The sequence below is a fragment of the Pelobates fuscus genome, chromosome 10 (genome assembly GCF_036172605.1).
Source record: "Pelobates fuscus isolate aPelFus1 chromosome 10, aPelFus1.pri, whole genome shotgun sequence".
In the NCBI taxonomy this organism is placed as follows: domain Eukaryota; kingdom Metazoa; phylum Chordata; class Amphibia; order Anura; family Pelobatidae; genus Pelobates; species Pelobates fuscus.
In genome coordinates, this window is record NC_086326.1 from 129049300 (window position 1) to 129073088 (window position 23789).

Below are 23789 nucleotides of genomic sequence, written 5' to 3' on the forward strand. Positions count from 1 at the left end.
GCGACACCAACATTGGCCCCCCATAAACTTTGTACGCCCCCAAATAAGATCCACATAACCGAACAGTGCCGGGGCCTTCCCTGGGAAGCTCCTTGACACTATACTCGCATATACCATGAACCCTTGGAGCCAGTTTCCAAAGGTGCGTGGAATCTTACCTTATTCACCCTCCGCCGACTCCCCGCGCTGCGGTCTGTCCACAGATTCCCGGTCGGGGGAAACCAGGGTTAACACATCTATAGACTCACCCCTGATTATTTTATCCCTGACCTCCATGGGAATATGCATCCCTAGTGGTGCCATCTCGCAACGGGGCATAGGGGGAGGACCAGACGCTAACGCCTGCATAAGGACACTAACCAGCACCTTGGCCTGAGCAGCCCCCTCTGGCAGCCTGGCTAGTACAGCCCTAAGCAATGAGAGAACACTATCCCCTTGAAGATCCCTTGCTTGTCCCATGCGCTAGCGCAATACTCACCAGTACCTGTTGCAGGAATCAGCGCTGGAACAGTGGTCCTCTCCTCCTCCGATCTAGACTGGGCACTGCCCTCTTCAGAAGGTGAGGTTGGGGACCCACGGCTGCCTGTACCCGGGGCCGTTGTCTGTACCTGCTGCTCCTGTCATGTAGATGTTGCTGCGCCCAGGCCTGGGACCGGCGCTCTCCCCTCTGCGCCGCAGTCCCGTACTCGCCCGGCGTTCCTGCGCCGACTTCCGGTGCACGCCATGTCGCGTGCGTGATGTCGACACTTTTGCTCTGGCCGGAAAAGACTCACGCGGACTGCGCGATCTTCTGGCGGGCTTGCCGCCATTGCTGGGGCCGCCATCTTGGGCCTCACCTGCTCCTCCTCGTTTGGACCGTCACCTGCGCCCCGCAGCTACCGCTGGCGATGTCCTCTCACCACTGCCGGCGACCCCCTGGCTCCCTTGTCGCCACCGGTCACCTCTCCTCACCGGACTGGGGGATAAACGCGACGGAGGCCAGGACCGCCTGGCCCTCCGTCCGCCAGCCACCGCAACATCATCCGTTGTCCCTGTGGTCCCCAAGGTCGTTCCCACGCCTGATACCAGGGCCTCCAGCGCCCCCGGCCTGTGGGATGCCTGTTAGGCCTCCAGGAGCCTTACCAGGTCGGATTCAGCCATCAGTGTTGTGGTAGTCATACTGGAAGGGGTGTTACACAGGGTCTCAGAGGCCTCTGGTCAGCCTAACAACTTATTTTTCTTCCTTTTGCTTGCAGAAATCTTCAGGACAAAACTGGACAAATTTAAAAGTCAGTATTCTCCTCTCCCTTGTCTCTGCTGACTGGAGAGACTCCTCCCCCAGCCTCCTACCAAACTGACCACTTTGCAACCTTGTATAATTTTATAATCCAGCCCCTTATTCATGTGCAGCAGTCATGCTCCCCCTTCCCAAGTTGTCCAGGGGGAAACTCACCTTTTCCTTAACTCTAAATTTAACCCCTCTCAAAACATAAACAAACTCTTTCCTTATTCCCAAATTAAAGCACTCAAAGCCTAAAGCTGAAAAAAACTCTTTATCTAAAAACTAAACACCCCATTTATCCCAAAACTAAATTTAACCCCACTCTAACCCTAAACCCAGTAATCATAAACAGCCCTTATACCACAACTAAAACCCTTCTCAAGCTTTTAATCCTCACCACTAAATGCCCTGTGTAATCTAAATCTGAAATTAATCCTTCTAACTTTTTACACAAACCACTTCTAACATTATCTTTGACCCTGCATGTATTTACACAGCTGCAAAAACTCACTATACTCACAGATTCAAACACAATACATTACAAGTAACAATATACACATACATACAGGGAGTGCAGAATTATTAGGCAAGTTGTATTTTTGAGGATTAATTTTATTATTGAACAACAACCATGTTCTCAATGAACCCAAAAAACTCATTAATATCAAAGCTGAATATTTTTGGAAGTAGTTTTTAGTTTGTTTTTAGTTTTAGCTATTTTAGGGGGATATCTGTGTGTGCAGGTGACTATTACTGTGCATAATTATTAGGCAACTTAACAAAAAACAAATATATACCCATATCAATTATTTATTTTTACCAGCGAAACCAATATAACAACTCAACATTCACAATTATACATTTCTGACATTCAAAAACAAAACAAAAACAAATCAGTGACCAATATAGCCACCTTTCTTTGCAAGGACACTCAAAAGCCTGCCATCCATGGATTCTGTCAGTGTTTTGATCTGTTCACCATCAACATTGCGTGCAGAAGCAACCACAGCCTCCCAGACACTGTTCAGAGAGGTGTACTGTTTTCCCTCCTTGTAAATCTCACATTTGATGATGGACCACAGGTTCTCAATGGGGTTCAGATCAGGTGAACAAGGAGGCCATGTCATTAGATTTTCTTCTTTTATACCCTTTCTTGCCAGCCACGCTGTGGAGTACTTGGACGCGTGTGATGGAGCATTGTCCTGCATGAAAATCATGTTTTTTTTGAAGGATGCAGACTTCTTCCTGTACCACTGCTTGAAGAAGGTGTCTTCCAGAAACTGGCAGTAGGACTGGGAGTTGAGCTTGACTCCATCCTCAACCCGAAAAGGCCCCACAAGCTCATCTTTGATGATACCAGCCCAAACCAGTACTCCACCTCCACCTTGCTGGCGTCTGAGTCGGACTGGAGCTCTCTGCCCTTTACCAATCCAGCCACGGGCCCATCCATCTGGCCCATCAAGACTCACTCTCATTTCATCAGTCCATAAAACCTTAGAAAAATCAGTCTTGAGATATTTCTTGGCCCAGTCTTGACGTTTCAGCTTGTGTGTCTTGTTCAGTGGTGGTCGTCTTTCAGCCTTTCTTACCTTGGCCATGTCTCTGAGTGTTGCACACCTTGTGCTTTTGGGCACTCCAGTGATGTTGCAGCTCTGAAATATGGCCAAACTGGTGGCAAGTGGCATCTTGGCAGCTGCACGCTTGACTTTTCTCAGTTCATGGGCAGTTATTTTGCGCCTTGGTTTTTCCACACGCTTCTTGCGACCCTGTTGACTATTTTGAATGAAACGCTTGATTGTTCGATGATCACGCTTCAGAAGCTTTGCCATTTTAAGAGTGCTGCATCCCTCTGCAAGATATCTCACTATTTTTGACTTTTCTGAGCCTGTCAAGTCCTTCTTTAGACCCATTTTGCCAAAGGAAAGGAAGTTGCCTAATAATTATGCACACCTGATATAGGGTGTTGATGTCATTAGACCACACCCCTTCTCATTACAGAGATGCACATCACCTAATATGCTTAATTGGTAGTAGGCTTTCGAGCCTATACAGCTTGGAGTAAGACAGCATGCATAAAGAGGATGATGTGGTCAAAATACTAATTTGCCTAATAATTCTGCACTCCCTGTATATATGCAATTGGCAAATATATACATACATATATATATATAAATATAAATTCCAAACAATACCGGTACTCTGGGATTTCCAAAAATGTATTCTTTATTCAAGCAAACCACGTCAACGTTTCAGCTCCTCAACAGAGCTTTCATCAGGACATACAAAGCATACAACACAGTAAGGGGCTCTATATAGGACAAATAGCATAAGGGTACTCCCCAAATCATCTGTTCCCTGTTCTGTCAATTGATGCATTGCATTGGACGCCATGGCGCATGCGCAAAATCCCAGGGTTCACACCCATGTTTACGTTCTGGAGCTTGATAAAGACCTTAAAGGTCGAAACGTTGCGGTGTGACATTGGGTTTGAATAAATTGCCTACTTGAACCTTGGAGTGCCTAAACCTCTTTTTATTTTCTGCATATGATATCTGGGACCTGGTGCTGGGTCAAGGTTTAGTTGCACCATGGCTTAGAGTGATTGGATTCAGTGCAGTTCCTAATTTATTTTTGGTAAGGTCTGGATCAGGACCAATCAAAGCGTTCCGGCTACGTCATGTTGCCAGGGAAACAAATGACACATCGCGGCCATTGGTTCCTCCTGCATGTACAGATGCTGTCGGGAAATTCACTTCTCTAAGCCAAGACAGACCTGGGCTTGACGTGGGCTTTGGTGCGTATATATATATATATATATATATATATATATATATATATATATATATATATATATATATATATATATATATATATATATATATATATATATATAGAGAGAGAGAGAGAGAGAGAGAGAGATTGTAGCCGTATTAGTCCAGTGATGTAGATGTAAAAAACAGATACAATGTGTATCTTGTAATACCTTTTTTATTGGACTAACAGAATTTTTTAATGACAAGCTTTCGGGATAACCTCCCTTTCTCAAGTCTGAAGCATTTCTGAGCAAGACGACACATAGAATGCAAAGTTGAGTTGTGATACAGGGGTTAAAGCGACATGAGTGTAGATAAGACACAGGTTTGTTAGAAAATAGACACCATTTTTGCAGAGGGCCATAAATATATTTCTGAAGAGCAGAGTGAGGGGGGAGATGTGTGTGTGTGTGTGTGTGTGAATACGTCTGTCAGTGTATGTGTCTGTGTGTGTCAGTATATCTGTCAGTGTATGTGCCTGTGTGTGTATGTATGTATGTCTGTGTGTGTGTGTCAGTATGTCTGCCAGTATATATTTGTGTGTCAGTGTATGTGTGTGTCAGTATGTATCTGTGAATGTTTTAATGTCTGTCTGTGTGTATGTGCCAGTACGTCTGTCTATGTGTATGTCAGTATGCCTGTGTGTGTCAGTATGCCTGTGTGTGTGTCAATACGTCTGTCAGTGTATGTGTCTGGGTGTGTCAGTATATCTGTCAGTATGTCTGCCAGTGTATGTGTCTATGTGTGTATGTATGTCTGTGTGTGTGTGTGTCAGTATGTCTGCCAGTATATATTTGTGTGTCAGTGTGTATCTGTGAATGTTTTAATGTCTGTATGTGCCAGTATGTCTGTCAGTGTGATTGCGCATTGGGCGTAATTGGGGGTGAGGGATAGGAGGGGCAGAGCCCAGGAGGCCCAAGAAAATGCATTGCCCAGGGTCCTAATCATATTATAGACGGCCCTGCATCCTCATGCAAGACATGAGGACATCCAGCGTTGTTTCGCTGAGTTAAACTCTGTGAAAAGCCACAACGCACTGCTAGAGCCTGTCTGGAAGACATACACTAGAGTTTGTCTTAACCCTGCATGTAAACATTACAGTTTCTCTGAAACTACACTGTTTTACATTGAACGGTTAAGAGGACAGGGGCACTGCATACAGAGCACTTCAATAAGATGAAGTGGTCTGGGTTCCTATAGAGTCCCTTTAAACTCACTTTATCTGCAGGGAGCACCTTAGAATTCTGTGCCTACAAGACACCTGATATGTAAATACATTCATAGACACATAGAATGTGACGGCAGATAAGAACCATTCGGCCCATCTAGTCTGCCCAATTTTCAAAATACTTTCATTAGTTCCTGGCCTTTTCTTATAGTTAGGAAAGCCTTATGTCTATCCCTTGCATGCTTAAACTCCTTTACTGTGTTAACCTCTACCACTTCAGCTGGAAGGCTATTCCATGCACCCACTACCCTCTCAGTAAAGTAATACTTCCTGATATTATTTTTAAACCTTTGCCCCTCTAATTTAAGACTATGTCCTCTTGTTGTGTTAGTTTTTCTTCTTTTAAACATAGTCTCCTCCTTTACTGTGTTGATTCCCTTTATGTATTTAAACGTTTCTATCATATCTCCCCTGTCTCGTTTTTCCTCCAAGCTATACATGTTAAGATCCTTTAACCTTTCCTGGGAAGTTTTATTAATTATTCATGAGCAAACCACACAAGAGAGAGCCAGTAATCCTGAAATACTTTTTTACCAAACACGTATTGGGATACACAGACATTTTCAATGTAAAAGTGTAATCCCACTAGTGAAATGCAGGGAATACATTTCTACAGTATGGCAGACTGAATAAAATATAACAAAGATATATGCAGTTAACACAAAACAGATCACAAGGGAATTACAAGGTTATGTATTCAAAAGAATCATTTACATACCAAATAATTCAATATTAGCATTGCTCCAGATATGCAGTACTGTTTGTAGAGGCAGAGAGGCAGAGGTTTTAGTCTAGTGGAGATTGTATGATTTCTGAAAGGGCATCAAACCGTAGTAAAGGTCTACAAGAGAAGCCTGATTGTCCCACTTAGTTTTTGAAATATTGATGTAATATAAAGATCAGAGACAATTATGGTACTTGGGGTGTCCTTTTAACATATAAGGATTAGTATTTGTAATCCATTGCCTGACATATGAGGATAATTATTTATTCTGAGTGCTGAGATGATCAAGAAGGATTTGTGTGCAGATGATAATCTCACATCTACATTTTTAATGACTTGTTATAGTATTTGTTGCAAAAGTTATTTCCTTAGAAAGGGACTTAAACCCGGTGTGTTTCTCATCAGAAAGCCAATTTTAAGATAAAATTCCAATATGAAGTCTTACTGAGAGATCGCGGGCTGGCAACATACCAAGATACGTTTAGGAATTACCTGTAAATGTATGACTGATTGGGATTGTTCAGTAATTTGTGCAATTCTCAGACTGCAGTTTTTGTCATTATAGAAAAAATATATATATATATTTGAGACAATTACAATTTATGTAGCGCCAACATACAAATACAATAGGTAACACAGATAAACATTTCATTTTTACAAATCACGATTGACATAGTGGAGCAGTAGGTGAAGAGGGCCTGCCCAAACAAGGAATAAGTGCACAAAGGGAATTTGTGATCTGTATTTACCTGAAGGATTGGGGGGGGGGCGGGGGGGGGGTTGAAAATAGGGAGCACAGTAGGTTGGAGATGACAGAGGAAGGTTATAAAGGATGAGGCAAGAAGTATGTTTTTTTTTAAGGATTTTTTTTGAAGGACTGCAGAAATTGGGACAGTTTAATATGGCGCGGGAGGACATTCCATAAGGGGGAGATGTCCTGCAGGCATGAAGGCAGGGTGCGGGCATGGGAAGGGAACAAAAGCAGGTAGTCGGCTGAATGAAGAGGCCTAGCTGGAGCATAACTGCTTACACAGGGGTTCCCAAACTGTGTGCAACACTGAGAAAATCATGCTGTGCCTCACTCTCCCTTACCGTCTCTGCAGGACCGCAGGATCAGAGATCTCCCTCACCCGCCCGCTAGCACTGTAATGCTGCAGCCGGCAGAGGAGGGAGAGAGTATCTGGGGGAGCTCTAACCTGTAGCTCCGCCGGGTTCTCCTCTCGTGAGCTCAGAGTGTTGCAGCGGTTACCTCAGGAGTTGTTAGAGTTCACTCTCACCACTGGGATCCACCAGGGCTTCTCCACCGGACCACCAGGGATTGCCTTGTACTGTCCCACCTCCCATAAAAGGAAATTATTATTTTTTTAAATTGATAAATATAAACTTTTTTTTTAATCTCCCCTCCTACCCCCAAAGACCCACAATAACTCCCCCCTCACACACACTGCACCTATACACACACACACACTGTACCATCACATATACACACACACTGCCCCCCATGAACACACACTGTACCCCTCACACACACACACACACTGCCCCCTCACTCACACACTGTACCCATCACACATACACACACACACACACACTGCCTCCCATACACACACATTGTACTCCTATACGCACACTGCCCCATATGCATATAAAAAAGCTATAAAATTTAAATTAGTAGTAAAATAGTAATATCATGCTTTGATTTTTTTTTTATATAATTGGATGATCTACTATAAAAAAAATCTAGTATGTATAGCAATTTAGTTGTACTCAAGTTTCCTTTATGCAGTTCACACAATCAGAGTGTCAGAGAGGTTTATTTACGAACGTGACAATTCAAAGTGTTTGGCTTTGTTGACCTTAAATTTTAAATTCACTTTGAATTCCCACGATAATAAGTAAACATGAAAAAAGTGAATTTAATGGTTTGAGCTGTACAGGCAATTAAGTAACAGGCTATATATATATGTATTTTATTTTTTCACAATCCGCAGTAAAGTGAAATGTTTTGGAATGGATTGAATCAATTTGTACTAGTACAAAGACTCATAGTAGCCCAATAATCAGAAGAGACCTCTGTGCACAGCTTCTTCCGTTGGTACCCTCTTTTCATTTGTCTGTGATCAAAGGGAAATGGAAGTTCCTGAACAGAAAAGGGTGGCACAAAGTATAGCAGCATGATTAAGATTGGGGGAACCTCTGATGTACACAGAGGGTGTTTTCTGAATCCTCTCCAGAGACCACAAGCACCACTAACAATGCCGCTACTACCACTAGCAATGGTTCTACGGTTCCCACTACCTCTAGTTCCGTGATTCCTCCTATATTTTATGGTAGTAGCAAAGTATCATTGGTGAAACCACTAAAGTTGCTGCTGTCATTGAACATGCTACCTCCCCTGTGTGTGTGTGTGTGTGTGTGGGGGGGGGAGGGGGGGGGGGGAGGGGGCATAGGGAAAATTTATTTTTTTGTTTTTATTTAAAATTAGAAGAAGAAAACCAACCTTCACGTCCCCCCTTTAGTGCCCCCACCCTTCTTACCTTTGGCGGGAGGGGGGGACACTGCTTACCCTGGTGGTCCGGTGGTGAGTAATGATCTAAAACCTACAGCTCCTCTGGCTGCAGGCTATCTTCACTCCTCCCACAAGCAGAATGCTGTGTCGGCGATCACCGGCGATCGCGACCATGGGGTCTGCCAGACCCCTCTGCCCGATACGGCCCTCCCAGGCTATGTGATCGTGAGGTCCTCGCGATCACATGGCCGGAATAGCCGGCTTGTGCAGTGCCTGCAGGGGGCCTGCCTGAGCTTGAGAAAATTCCAAGTTGGAAAACTGGAATGTGCACCCTCCAAAAAATGTATTTTAGCCCCCAGAGAACCCGACACACCTATACATGGGTGGTACCACTGTACTCGGGAGATGTTGCTGAACACATATTGGGGTGTTCTTTGGCAGTAACCCTTAAAGTTCTCAGTACATGTATTCGTAAATTGCAGTGTGTGTCAAAAAAATTACCAATTATTATTATTTTTTTTTAATTTGGCATAGATTGGTGGTGTTGGATGAAAAGAGCACGAAAAGAGTCAAAATACCCCAAGTTTAATACCTTAGGTTGTCTTCTTTTAACAAATATATACATGTGAAGGGTTATTCAGGGATTCCTGACAGATATTGGTGTTACAATGTAACTTTGCATTAATTTTGAAAAATAATGGTTTGGAAATAGCAAAGTGCTACTTGTACTTATTGCACTATAACTTGCAAAAAAAAGGCTAAGAACATGTTAACATTGGGTATTTCTAAAATCAGGGCAAATTCAGAAACTATTTAGCATGGGTATTTTTTCGCGGTTGGAGATGCGCAACAGATTTTGGGTGCAAAGTTCGAAAAAATTTGTTTTTTTTATTTTTTTATTTTTCATCATATTTGTTATAGTAAATTATATGATATGATGAAAATAATAGTATCTTTAGAAAGACCATTTTAATGGCGAGAAAAACAGTATATAATATGTGTGGGTACAGTAAATGAGTAAGAGGAAAATTACACCTAAACACAAACCGCAAAAATGTAAAAACAGCCCTGGTCCTTAACGGTAAGAAAATTTAAAAGCGATCTGGTCACTAAGGGGTTAATGACGCAGTTTTCTTGTACAGATCCAGGCTCTGAAGTATCACTGCTCAATTCTCTGACATTTAGGAGTTAAAACACTCTTTATTTCTGTCCATGCAGCCCTAGCCACACTTACCCTGGCTGTGACTGACACAGCCTGCAATGAAAAAAAGTGGTTTAATTTTCAATCAGATGTAACTTACTTTAAAAGTGTACCTTACTTTAAAAGTGTTTATCTTCTGCTCTGTAAAGTGAATTTTAATTACATACAAGAGGCTCCTGTATGGTTTAACAAGCTATTGAGAGTGCCAGAGAAGAAATTCTAAATTAAACAGAATTTGCAATAAAGGAAGTATAAACATTAGATTACTCTTTACAGAAAGTGTTTAGGAAGTCATAAGTAGGGCAGTGTGACTAGGGTTGTTTCGGTGACTATAGTGTACCTTTAATATATTTTGGTCCACTGTATCAAAACATTTTGAAACAGTTAAGAAAATAGGTCTAAGTTTAGTTTTTGCAATGCAATTCTAAACATCATTAAAGGCAGTTGTCATGGGATGTTCAGAACAAAATTCACATGAAATGGGGTCAGAGAAATGGGCAAAATGTTATATCTGTATAGTTGTTCATGAACATATCTTTCTAGATCTTTAAAATGGTATATTTGCTGTGTTCCATTCTTGGTGTATAACACTTGAAGATGGGCACAGGAAGAACTACCAGAGTCGCAACATTTGTGATTGTGACCAGGTGCTGAAGCACCTTCTGTCATCGGGTTCAGACCATGAGGAGGCCCCCCTGTAAAACAGCTGTGCCGTTCCTGCCTCCGTGGCTTAGATAATCCATCTTGATGATCTCAGCCAAGCCAATGCTTTCCTATAGGAAAGCATTAGGAGGCAATTGTGCATGCGTTAATCAGCATCTCCTCATAGAGATGCAATAAATCCATGCATCTCAATGGGGAACATTCATCCAAATCCCACACCTACATATCACACTCAGCCAGCCACACACATCACACTTTGCTAACCTCCCCCACACATACACTGACAATTCTTGCACCAGGGCCCTCAAGTTTCTAATGGTGGCCCTGATTAGTGGGAATATATAATTAACATTTATATTTAGCATGAAGAAAGACTGTTGGAGTCTGATCATCGCCAACTTCCTCATCATCACGTTTGTATTTTATAGTCAGGGAAGTGAAACATCCAGCAAAGCGGCTTTTAAAAGTGTTTGCTTTAGCTCCAGGGTATTTTAACATACCTATGTATTTTTTTTAGGAGTGATCAAGAATGGTTTTAGGGACAACTGAAGGTTTGTAGATGTTTTCAATTCTATTACAGACATTTGCCAGGTTTGATCATTTCCTCTTTAAGTTATTTGTAAAATATTCAGCAATGCAGATGTTCTCAGATGTTTGAAGTATCACACAATTATTTGTAAATTGTGTGTTTTACCTTAAGGACACATGACATGTGTGACATGTCATGATTCCCTTTTATTCCAGAAGTTTGGTCCTTAAGGGGTTAAAGAGACTTTAAATGTGTTGCTATGTTTAACTTCATGTAATGCTTTCAGTGATAAATCACAATGAGATCCATTGCCAGCCATAATGTATGGATCACCCTTTTAGAAAGATTAAAGATAGAAACAGTTGACTGTATTCCTAGCTCCTGCATTGTATCTGGACAGGACAAGAGGATCGATTCGAGCTAAATAAGGTGTATTGAATAATAGATTGGTATATAAACAGCAAATGTCATATCTGATCAAGGCAACTTACTTAATATATATTTGTAATGCATATTTAAACTTTAAGATTGCAGACTGAATTTCTATCTTGGTGAGCACCAATTGACTTGGGAAATATCTATTCTGCAGGACAAACTTATAAAAAGGAGAACATCTCCAGGTATTCTTCCGAGTAAATGTTTTATTGTTGCCGATCCTACAATAACTCTCACTGGAATTTATATGAAAGTTTAAGGCCGGCCTGAAAAAGTTATTTGCAAAAAAGAAGTATTGAAATGTTTATTTTCATTTGGATCTCACAGACCTATGGAATAAATATACACAGCTAGAAGTGGTTATGGTTAATGAGTTAGATATGGATATAAAGGCAAATGAAATGAAAGTGTTGAAAATATAGTGTTAACATGCGTGTTAGACTTTGGTCTCTGATGGTATTGCAGCAGTTAAATTCTCTTGTAAAACACTGTTGCAAAAGTTTTTAGAAAACTTGGTGCACTTCTCATGCAACCCTGTATCGACAGGTTAAGGCTTACAGCAGATGACAAATGTCAGGAAGTGTCCGTTTAAATGCAATACAAGCTTCCTTAAAAGCATAACTCCATAAAGGGCATCTTTTGTAAGCCCAAAGGAACACTACAGCGTTAGGAATACAAACTGCCCTGTTAACAGTTTAGGTGCTTGACCCCCCACCTGTAAGGAGTAAAACAGCAAGAAGCATGTTTTCTATATGTATATTATAATTATATTAAAGAACACTTAATCTCACCATATTTTGATAAGCAGTCATAAGTGTGGTATGTTGAACACAAGGTGAGCATGAATGTGATTTGCATTTTTAAAAATAGAGTAACATTTGTTTGGCGCATGGGATCCAAAGCTTGCAAAACACAAATTCATGATTAAAGCGGCACTGTCATGCCGAACTTACCTTTACCCAATCGATTCCTCTTCGCTCCCTCTCTCAGGATCTGTTCTTCTTTTCTTCCTATCTGCTATAGTTTTCTTTAAAACTTAAGAAAAAGTAGGGACTATTTCTTTTCTGGAGGTTTCCTACGCAGTGACCAGTGGAGGAGCAAAGTGTGCTTCGTTTCCGGTGGTCACAGCAATTTTCCCATGATCCTTAGCTTTCCTCTCTGTTCCCACGATGCTTCCTGTCACTTAGACAGAACGCCGGCAAAACTGCCGAATTGCGTTCTAACAGTTTCTCCATTCGTGTTAGAACGCAATTCGGGACTTTGTTCGGATCGGAATTTCATTCGAATGAATGAAACTCCGAACCTATTCATTGCTGTGGCTGCATCTTGCAGCCGCTTAGTAGATAACTCCCTAATTCCCACGGTATTAGGGAGTTATCTACCAAAAGGCTGAAAGACCTAAATTGGTCTTTCAGCCACATTTACTAATACTAAGTAAAGATTACTTAGTATTAGTAAATAATATGCCCCTACTCGCTATACCGAGAGTAGGGGCATGTCTAGTAAGCAGTGAGCAGCCTGTGGCTGCTCACTGTAAAAATAAAAACACACAGAAAAAAAAACAACCTATTGGCCCCACCCCTGTGCGACGGGTGGGGGCCATAAATTACAATGGGGGGGACCTACTGTCCTGCCCCCACCCCTGCATGGTGGGGGCTATAAATCACATCGGGGGGGAACTATTGTCCACCCCCCCCACCCCTGCGCGGCGGGTGGGGGCCCTATATAAGAATGGTGGGGGGGGACCTACTGTCCTCCCCCTCTGGCCCCCACTCCTGAGCGGTGGGTGGAGGCCCTAAATAAAAATCCCCCCCCAATCAAGGTGACTAGGGGTCCCAAGCCCCTAGTCACCCCACCTAAATAAAACTATCCCCTACCTACCTCCCTCACCCTAAAAATAGTGAGGGGGGAATAAAATAACTAACCTGTAAAGAAAAATTCAACTTACCATTTGACGTCTTCTTTTTTCTAAAATCTTCATTTTTCAGCCCCAAAAAAGGCCAAATAAAAAGCCATCATACCCGTCAAATTTAAAATAAAATAAAAAACCCGAGCGCCAAACAAAATCCAGACGAAAAAGAAGAAACCCGACGCTAAAAAAATTAATCCATCTTCACCCATGGAGGGCTCCGCGCAGACTGAGCTCTGCAGGCCGGGGGAAGGCTTATAAAGCCTTGCCCCGCCCTGCAATTAGGCTAAGAACACTCTGATTGGCTGGTTTAAGCCAATCAGAGTGCTCTTTGTCATTTTACACAGCGTGGGAAAATTCCAAAGAACTTTCCCACGCTGTGTAAAATGACACAGAGCACTCTGATTGGGTGGCTTGAAATCCATCCAATCACAGTGCTCTGTGTAATTTTACACAGCGTGGGAAAGTTCTTTGGAATTTTCCCACGCTGTGTCAAATGACAAAGAGCACTCTGATTGGTGGGCTTGAAATCCATCCAATCACAGTGTTCTGTGTCATTTTACACACCGTGGGAAAGTTCTTTGGAATTTCCCCACGCTGTGTAAAATGACAAAGAGCACTCTGATTGGCTTAAACCAGCCAATCAGAGTGTTCTTAGCCTAATTGCAGGGCAGGGCAAGGCTTTATAAGCCTTCCCCCGCCCTGCAGAGCTCAGTCTGCGCGGAGCCCTCCATGGGTGAAGATGGATTAATTTTTTTAGCGTCGGGTTTTTCTTTTTCAACGGGATTTTTTTTTGGGGCTCAGGTTTTTTATTTTATTTTAAGTTTGACGGGTATGATGTTTTTTTATTTGGCCTTTTTTGGGGCTGAAAAATGAAGATTTTAGAAAAAAGAAGACGTCAAATGGTAAGTTGAATTTTTCTTTACAGGTTAGTTATTTTATTCCCCCCTCACTATTTTTTAGGGTGAGGGAGGTAGGTAGGGGGTAAATTTTTTGGGGTGGGGGGGTGGGTGACTAAGGGCTTGGGGACCCCTAGTCACCTTTGATTGGGGGGGAGGTTTGTTTTAGGGCCCCCACCCGCCGCCCAGGGGTGGGGGCCAGGGGGGGAGAACAGTAGGTCCCCCCCCCCTCATCTTTAGGGCCCCCACACACCGCTCAAGGGTGGAGGTGGGGGGGGAGGACAGGTGGTCCCCCCCTCCCCATTGTAATTTATGGCCCCCACCCACCGCGCAGGGGTGGGAGCCGGGAGGGAGGACAGTAGGTCCTCCCCCCTCATTATCTTTAGGGCCTGACCCGCCGCGCAGGGGTGGGGGCCGGATAGTAGTTTTTGTTTTTTTTACAGTGAGCAGACACAGACATGCCCCTACTCGCGGTATAGCGAGTAGGGGCATTGGGGAGATTCTAGTCTCCCTTATGCTATTATGGGGGTCATATTGACCCCCATAGAGTGAGGGGGAAGGACATGGGGGGCTTAGGAAGTGGTGGGGAGCAGTGCTCCCTGCCGCTTCTCTCTTTACATATTACAAGGAGGAAGCTGCGTGCCGGTAGCTCCCTCCTTGTAATAAACTAAACGAACAAACGAACACTGATACACAGTGTTAGTTTGTTCGCCTGATTTTTTTATTCATTCATTCGGGTTTCTGATGAATGAATGAATAGATGAAATTCCCGTTCGCATGTCCAGGTGTTTCACTGGGCATGTGCGGGAATCTCACAGGCTATCTATTGTGGGCAGATGACGTGCCCCACAGGGACTTCATCTACCCACACAAAGATGGCGGCGCCCTGAATAAAGATCGGGGAAGAAAATAAAGATTAAAAATAGGTAATCTGGGGGGCTTAGGGGCATTTGGGGGTGACTAGGGGGTCAATTGGATGTAGTGGAGACGGGAGGGGGTTACAAAAAAAACGGGATTCGGCCATGACAGTGCCGCTTTAACATCTTCCCTTCTCTTGCAATATTTCAAAAAAGGTCTGACATGGGGGCGGGGCCGGACCGCCGAGCAGGACGGTCGCATGTCAGACCAGCTCCTGGAACAACAAGGAAATATAAGCATGAAACTGGAATTTTGGCATATAAAACCGACCGGCAGCGGCAACCCCAATCGGGTGGAGAGTACCAGACCCAGGGTGAGGCTGGCCAGAAGGGCTCCAGTCCCCTGGGGGGTGAACCCTCACTGGCGCAATCGAGGCCTTCTCCGGCGGTGAGTGGAGCAGACGGCCGCTGCTCCACTATCCCGTCCATCGGTACCAAACCAAGGGCCAGACCCATGAGGAAATGGCCCCGTTCCCCCCCCTCTGGACCGGGGGGGTGATCCCGGTCCTCACCCTCGAACCCCGACCAGGCAGGACGCCGCTTCAGGGCCACCCTGATCCGACACAGCATTCAAGATGGCGGAGACCAAAGGTGAGGGCGCAAAACCTGTAACCAATACAAGGTACCCGCCAAAACCAGCAACGAGGCGCTGAAGAAGCGACCCACCTCAGCCCCCCCTTCAAAGCACCCACCTTCAAGCTGGCCCAGCAAGAGATGGCACCTTAAAAGAGGACTCCATCCTGACGGCCTCTCACATGCCCCCTACAAAATGGCGACCCTAAGGCCTATACTGGGCACGGCGGCACTCACCATCCACAGGCAACAACGCAGAGAGGGGCACCTCACTCTCACGAGGTGATTGAGCAGTGGAACCCCCTCACCGCACCACTCGAAGCAGGTCTGTACTGCCTAGTCTCCGCACCATAAGACTGGGACTGACCCCACGACAGCCTTCCTGGGCCTTGAGCCCCAGAGGTCACTCCTCAAACCGCAACCCAGCACCTGGACTGACCACACAAACCAGGAATTCCGTTACCGGCCACTTATGGAACCGGGACCGTGGGCACAGATGGTTGGCTCATATGGAGCCCAGGGCTGGCAGCGTGGCATACGCCGGACCCACCCTTATAGCGGGACTCAGCTACATCTTCACTCAAGGCGGAGGGAGGAAAAATCACAAGCCCAGGAGACCTGACTTGCCTGACAACTTGCCGATGGGGAGCAGAAGGACTTTCCTGACAATACCCAGTGAGGTCTTTCAACCTGCCTCTCAGATTGAACTCAGATAAGGGTCATGTTGCCATGCATATGCTATGTTGACTGAATTCCCTTTGTCATCTCCTCCTGTAACCCTAACATGTTATGCAGCATTGTCACCTAGAGGCAAACACAGTAGTAGGATCTTGCATACCTAGCACGTGATGCAGCATACTATCCACATAACCTGTAGGGCAGCCACGACAGATTTATATATGTCCATTTAATATAAAAATGGGGCAACACTATAAGCTATGGAATCCCACTATTGTAAACGCTCACCTTTGTGACCTTACCGCTACACACACCTATGGTCATACCTATACTGCAGCCAACTAAGCATCTTCCCACGCTACAGCGTACTACACTGCACACTAAGGGGTCATCCTGAGTGCCGACATAGACTCTCACCTGACTGCCACGGGGTAAACATGGGGTGGTTACCTTAAGCACATCTTAAGCATTTATTTTTAAGCATATTATGCGCTGAAGCACAGTCTTTACTATTGACTCTGCTTCTCTGTTCCAAGCTTATATACTTATCAAGCACTAAAGGCTCATTCACTCTAATGTACATCGACAAGTATTTTCACTATGAGTAACCGTATGCTCATTCTATGATTATCGAAGTTAAATGCATAAGTATTTTAACATGTCATATTGCAAGTATGAGCAAGTTATTCCTAAGCCAAGTTTATTTCCAACCTGATGTCAAACCATATGTATCTATGAAACAAAAAAAAAAGTACATTGTTTATCTATTCCCCACTGTAACTAATGTCTTGAACCTGCATACGGATTGCCGTTGGGGTACCGTATGTATGCCTGTGATTAATATATGCACTACAAAAATAAAGAATTAAAAAAAAAAAAAAAGGTCTGACATATTAACAGGCACAATTAAAATATATGTTACATATTTTAGATGGCATAAAATGCTAATATTCTCTGCTTGTAGGTATTTGGAAGGTAACTGATGGCATTTATGGAAATACAGATTCTCAAAAGTGCCACCGTAATGCACAAAAATATCTGTATAGTGTGCATAATGCCAACATAGCATCAATACAAGTTACACCAAGCATATGCACTACGCATTGTGCTAGGTATATTTAAAATTCATTATTTTATTGCCCTCCCTGGCTGCTAGGATGTATCCTCTAAATCTGACCCGAAAACGATTCTGTAGCATGTGAGACATGGAAGGCGCTACCATTTACAGTGCCTCTGCAGAGACGCTGAAGGTCCAAATGTTGCCAAATGTGTTTTTCCAAGTTGAGCACTGGAGAAAAGGGGTAGGTGCTTATTGGGCTAACTTAATTTTGCATTGTTTTGCAATGAAGATGAAAGCTAATGAAATGATAATGTTTAAAGGAATGGGGGCAAATATATATGTGGTTCCCAATAACATTACTCTGGATTATGGCTATAGCTTAATATGTCCCACAAATCTAAATAGCTGTCACATAACCCTATTTTAATAATCACATTAATTAAACCATTGTGTTCCAAAGATCTGTTGCTCTCAATAACTACTCAGAACAGTGACACCCTGAAGGAGCAGGAGTTTCAGAGATTAGTTAACAGCTTCCAGGAACAAAAACTAGAATTAATGCCAAACAGGAAAAATGGTAGGCTTAGCATCTAGCAAACAATTGCAAATGAGCCAACAGGGTCAAATCAAGATCGTTTTTACATTTAGATCACCTCTGTCCTCTAGACATCCTCATTGGTGGAGGCAAACAGTAATTATGGTGCCTACGCAATAATATTCTACGTTAGAAACTTAAATTTTTCATGCCAATTTCTTTTAACCCCTTAAGGACACATGACATGTGTGACATGTCATAATTCCCTTTTATTCCAGAAGTTTGGTCCTTAAGGGGTTAAAAAAGTGCTTTAAGTCAACTGAATCCATACGCAGCCAAAGTGTGTCCATGTGTGTGGCCAGGGCAGATGTTCTCACAAAGGTAGATCTTCAGTAGTTGCAGAACTACAGTGTGAGGCTGGTAGAGCATTATTGGTGTTGCAGTTTTGCAGCAGCTGGTGATCTACCTTTTGTGGACTCCTAGTCTATAAGTTGCCTTGCTAACAATCTTTGCTAACTTCAAAAGAATATTAAATAAACTAGGTTCAGCAAACATGTCCCAAAAGAACTTTAATTAATTAGAATAGGTTATCTGTAGATAAAGTAGACAAACACTCGTGTGTTATTCGGCACAGTCTGCATATCTAAGGAACAGTCGTGTTAATACCATTTATTTCACAAGGAAATGACAGACAACCCAAATATGTTCTCCCTTCATGACCTCAGCTCCTAAAAGCGAAGAAAACCTGGCGCTCAACAGGTTCAGCAAGATATTTCTAGCAATACACAAACCACAAAAAAGAGCTTTCGTCTATGGGGTTTTTAGGCTAATGATAATATTCATAGAACTTGTTGGGGAGAAGAAAAACATGTTACCTAAACCAGCATTCTTGCATCATCTGGATAGACGTGTGAGAAAGTATCCAGATGTATTATATCAGAGTTAATTCCAGTGAAAGTATGACTCTAGATAAGGTGGAATGAAGAGTAGGGAATCATTTTTGACGAATGAAATCTAAAACTAATGATTACTTTGCAGTACTAAGACTGCCTCTAGTGACTGTCATTCAGAAAGCCACTAGAGGCACTTCCTGCTTGCTAGGCGACAACTGACGCTAGACATCCTCACGCTCTGCATGACGACATCCAACATCTGTTGAGTCCCCACAGGGAAGCATTGAAGCATTATTGTTGCTGTGTTGCGAGGGAGGTGGGGACAGAGGGACACGATAGCATTAGGAATACACTTTTGTGTGCCACACCTGTGAGGTGGATGGATTATCTCGGCAAAGGAGAAGTGCTCACTAACACAGATTTAGACAGATTTGTGAACAATATTTGAGAGAAATAGGCTTTTTCTGTACATAGAAAAAGTCTTAGATCTTTGAGTTCAGCTCACGAAAAATGGGGGTAAAAACAAAAGTGTTTTGTTCAGTGTAGTTGGCTCATTTACTTTTTGCGCTTTGTGGGCCATATCCACTAAAATACAATGTATGTATTGCATGTATGAGAAATGTATGTAATATACACAGTATAGCAAATTAGGGAGCTGTCTTCTAGACAGCTGAAGAATAAAATAAATAAATAAAAAAAAGCCTTTTCTTCATTTTGGTCTTTAACCCCTTAAGGACCAAACTTCTGGAATAAAAGGGAATCATGACATGTCACACATGTCATGTGTCCTTAAGGGGTTAAAGGATCACTAAAGGGTCAGGAACACAAACATGTATTTCTGACCCTAAAGTGGTAAACCCACCATTTAGGTGGCTCGCCCTCCCTTAGCCCCCAATAAAAGTTTAAATTCCCTTTTTTTCCAGCGCTGCGCGGGACCGCCGGTGCTGGCTCTGCCCCCTTTGTGACATCATCAAACGTGCCGATTTTTAGCCAATCCAATGCTTTCCCATAGGGAAAAGGCAGTGTTTACATGAAAATGCCTGAATAGAGCTTTTATACTCACCAGAACAACTACATTAAGCTGTAGTTGTTCTGGTGAAATGTAGTACCTTGCCTTACAAGGGATTGCCATTTTAAGGCTACCGAATTAAGGAGCTATCTACTAAACACAACAGCTCCCTAATTTCGCACCCATATATTGATATATATATAAAGGGGCACTATAGTCACCAGAACAACTGGAGCTTAATGTAGTTTTTCTGGTGAGTATAGTCAGTCCCTGCAGGCTTTTTAATGTAAACACTGTGTTTTTTTATTTTTTTTATTTAATTCTTTATTTTTGAAGTGCATAGGTTTACAACATTCGCTTGTGAGGTACCCCTAAGGCAGTCCTCTAGCGCGGTAAAAACAGTTGAACCCATAGGTACTTGGTAGGTCAGGCCCATTTTTTGTATGGCTATAAACAATATAGATTAACTTCGCATAGGTGTTTTCTTAACATAACATAAATTAACATTGCTGGAAGGTACGCGTTTAAGGTATCGAGTGGGTTACTAGACAAACCACTTTAGAGCAGTTAGTAGAGTCTGCACAATTTTAAGAGGTTATTACAGACATGCATGAAGAAACAGTTGCATTGAATAAGTAGTTGATATTTGAGCTATGGTTAGCGAGCTAATTGCCTGTGGTTAGTAAAGGATATTGCTTGCTCCACTGCTGTTATGGGCAACTAAAAGATAGTGCTGTTAGTAGAGTCTCCGTTGTGAGTTACTGGGGCTAGTACTGACTGTATTGTGAAATGGACTGTGCGGTGGGATCTTGCAGTGTCTCTACTGCAGGGTCTGCAGGGGCACAGAATGTCTCTGAGGCATTCCGCTTTAATCAGCCAACACCAGCTCTGAAGTTTTGGCAGGTGGGACCGGAGCGCTGGTGTGGTGGGTACCTTAGTGGGGCTCCGGCTTTTTAAGGAGAGCTCTCCGTCCCTGTTTGTCCCTGGTGGGTGGCTGTGCTGTGTGTCGGTGTAATGTAGCATGCAACATGCTAGACAACCTGCACATTTGCAATGTAGCATGCAACATGCTAGACAACCTGCACATTTTTAAAGTAGAGTGTATCTTGTTAGACAGCTCGCATTTTTTAGTTTTAGGTAGAATATAGCATGCTAGACGGCTTGCACACTTTTAAAGTAGGAGATAACTTGCTAGATACCCTACGCATTTTAAAAGTAGAAGAAAACATGCTGGGCAACTTGCCCGTTTTTATGGTAGAGTATATCATGCTAGACAACTTTTTTGTTGTTAAAAAAATAGGATGTAACATGCTAGATAACTTGCACCTTTTAAAAGTAGAATATGATATGCTAGGCAACTCGCACATTTTTAAAGTTGAATATAACATGCTAGACTACTTGCACATTTTTAAAAGTAGAATATAACCCGCTAGATTACTTTCACATCTTTAGGGCAGAATATAACATGCTAGTCTTTGCATTCCCCAGCGCCCGGTTTACTTGGTTTTATATACATGTAGCGAATTCAGCTGGGTTAAGACTGTGAGTGTCCCGGTGTCTCTACGTCGTGATCGCTGCATATGCCTCTGGCGTGGAGCTCTGGGGGATGAAAGGGGCGCTCCGATCTGGATCCCATGTATGGGTGCGGTCGGGGGAGCTGTTGTTGCCTGTGGTGGCTGGCCCCGCCGGGGTCAACAAATCTTGGGGAGGTCGCCACCGGTAATCCAATTTGTGGGCACGGAGAATTAAGGTGAGTGGCCTTAGCGATCTGCACCATGCCAGGGTGCTGCTGGACAGATCCAAGTAGAGTGAGAGGTCCATGTTCTCGATTCGGAAGGGGCTCTTGCCTCGGAAGGCTGATAGAATCGTCGCTTTGTGTCCGCTGTTGTGGAGGCTCAGAATGACATCCCTCGTGGCAGTGTTTGGCGCGTTTGTTGGTTTGGGGATTCTGAAGACCCCTTCTGGGGTGATCGTTGCACGCTTTCCTTGTGGTAGTATTTCTAGTAACATGCGCTCAATTAGTTTAGGTAGTTCGGCCTCGGTAATGTCCTCGCGAACTCCCCTGATTTTAATGTTGGAGGCCCGTCTGGCGTCCTCAAGCACCGCAAGTCGATGTTCATATAGCCGGGTCTGTTGTTCCAGGCCTTGTACCGTGTGTTGTAGTACGGTGACTTCCTGGGCCTGGGATAGTGAAGAGCCTTCCAGTTTGGAGATGCGGCCTGTCAGGCCCTTCAGGTCTGCGCGGAGGGCTGTGACTTCCTCGTGGAAGCTATGTTTCAGGTCCGCCATTAATGCCTTCATGACCGCTATGGTGATCGGCTCTGCGTCTGCCCCTTTTCCACAGTGTTGTGCCTTTCGTGGTGGGTCCGGAGGCTGTAAATATCCCCCTTCCTCCGCATCAGATATGTCCTCGGAGAAGTCCGAGCACCCGCCGTGTTGGGCCGCCATGTTGGCTTCAGAGGCTCCGCGTGCCTGCATCCACATCTCCTCTATTGTTAGCCCCGAGGTGGGCTTGTGTGGTGCCGTTCTTTTCCTCTTTCTCCCCATTTGGTCTTGGAGTTTTCGCTTGTAAGTAAGAGTAGTAAGGGGCGATATATCGTTCGTTTTTCACTGTTTGGGGCTCGGAGCTCCCTTTGCATGTGTCCAGTTGCTTCAGCGTTCACTCTCCGCCCTCTAAACACTGTGTTTTTAATGAAGTCAGTGTTTACATTACAGCCTAGGAAAACTTCAAGTGGTCCTTAACTATGAAAACCCCAAGTAGGGATACCAAATTAAGTTATCTATAAACAGTTGATCAAAATTAAGAGAGAGGCCCTTTTTATTTATTTTAATCGTTTTGCTGTGTTTAGCAGATAGCTTCCTTATTTGGTAGGATTAATACTATTAAGGAAGCCAAATAACGGAGTTAATATTCTAATTTGGTATCCTGGAATAATGAGAATAATGGTGTCCGAATTTCGTTTTCATTCCTAATTTATTCTAAATTTTGTTTAGTTCTGAATTTCGGACATACCAAAATTAGAAAATTAACTAATTGAAACAAAACAAATTGAAACAAATTTTTTTCACCCATGCACCTCTCTATCCAGAGTAGCACCTGTATATACCTTGATAGGTCTCCCTTATTTTCTACATGCCTTGGAGAGGAGAGGAGTGGTTATTTAAGAATTCACTTTAAACAACTGATGGTCTTTCACTGTATCCTGATACATTTGTCCAGTAAAAAAATATATAGGAACATTTTGTTCTTTTAGAAAAACGATCTAACTTGTCCTAGCCATGAGTTTGTTACCAATAAGACACCCTTGAGATAATGATTAGACCAAGGACATTCTATTCTATTTAAATTTGCTATAGGCAGCATAGAAAATCACAAAGAACAATAGGCTGTGCATTCAAGTACCAGAACCCATCCCTCAAATTAGCATCCTTACTAGCAATTGCTTCCATATACTATAGACTTATTAACATTCCACTCATCTTATCAGAAGTACCACATAGTGTACATGTGATCTTTTAGGCCAAAACAGACTAACTAAAACATACCTGACTGATTTTATATTGGCATTAATTCAAGTGAAATTCACTTGAATTTGAAACAATTGACACGTTACTGAATAACTCTGTTTTACAAAAATCATTTCTTACCTACTTGCTTGCTAACTACTACTGATGAAATAATATATCTGATATGTTCAGCAGTGTATTGGATGGTCTTCATAGTCATCTTCAAATGAGTTACCTTGTAGTAAATGAGCAGTGTTTCTTTTATGCACTTTGTGATGTCATCAAGCTGTAATGACATCACTGAGTTCTGGAACAGTAATATGTATCTCAGTGTCACAGTTCAGGATGACCTGTATCCAAGCAGCATCATTACAAACAATTACAAGTGATGATCAGAAAACGATATATCCATACATTGGTAAGACCTAACAAATATGTTTTTGGAG

The 23789-nt window shown here is 43.1% G+C and overlaps 1 protein-coding gene across 3 annotated transcripts in view; it reads left to right on the plus strand.

The window, feature by feature from the left end:
- The window catches only part of SYT15 (synaptotagmin 15), a 163805-nt gene that overhangs the window by 64801 nt on the left and 75215 nt on the right, over positions 1 to 23789 (plus strand). The window lies entirely within an intron of this gene.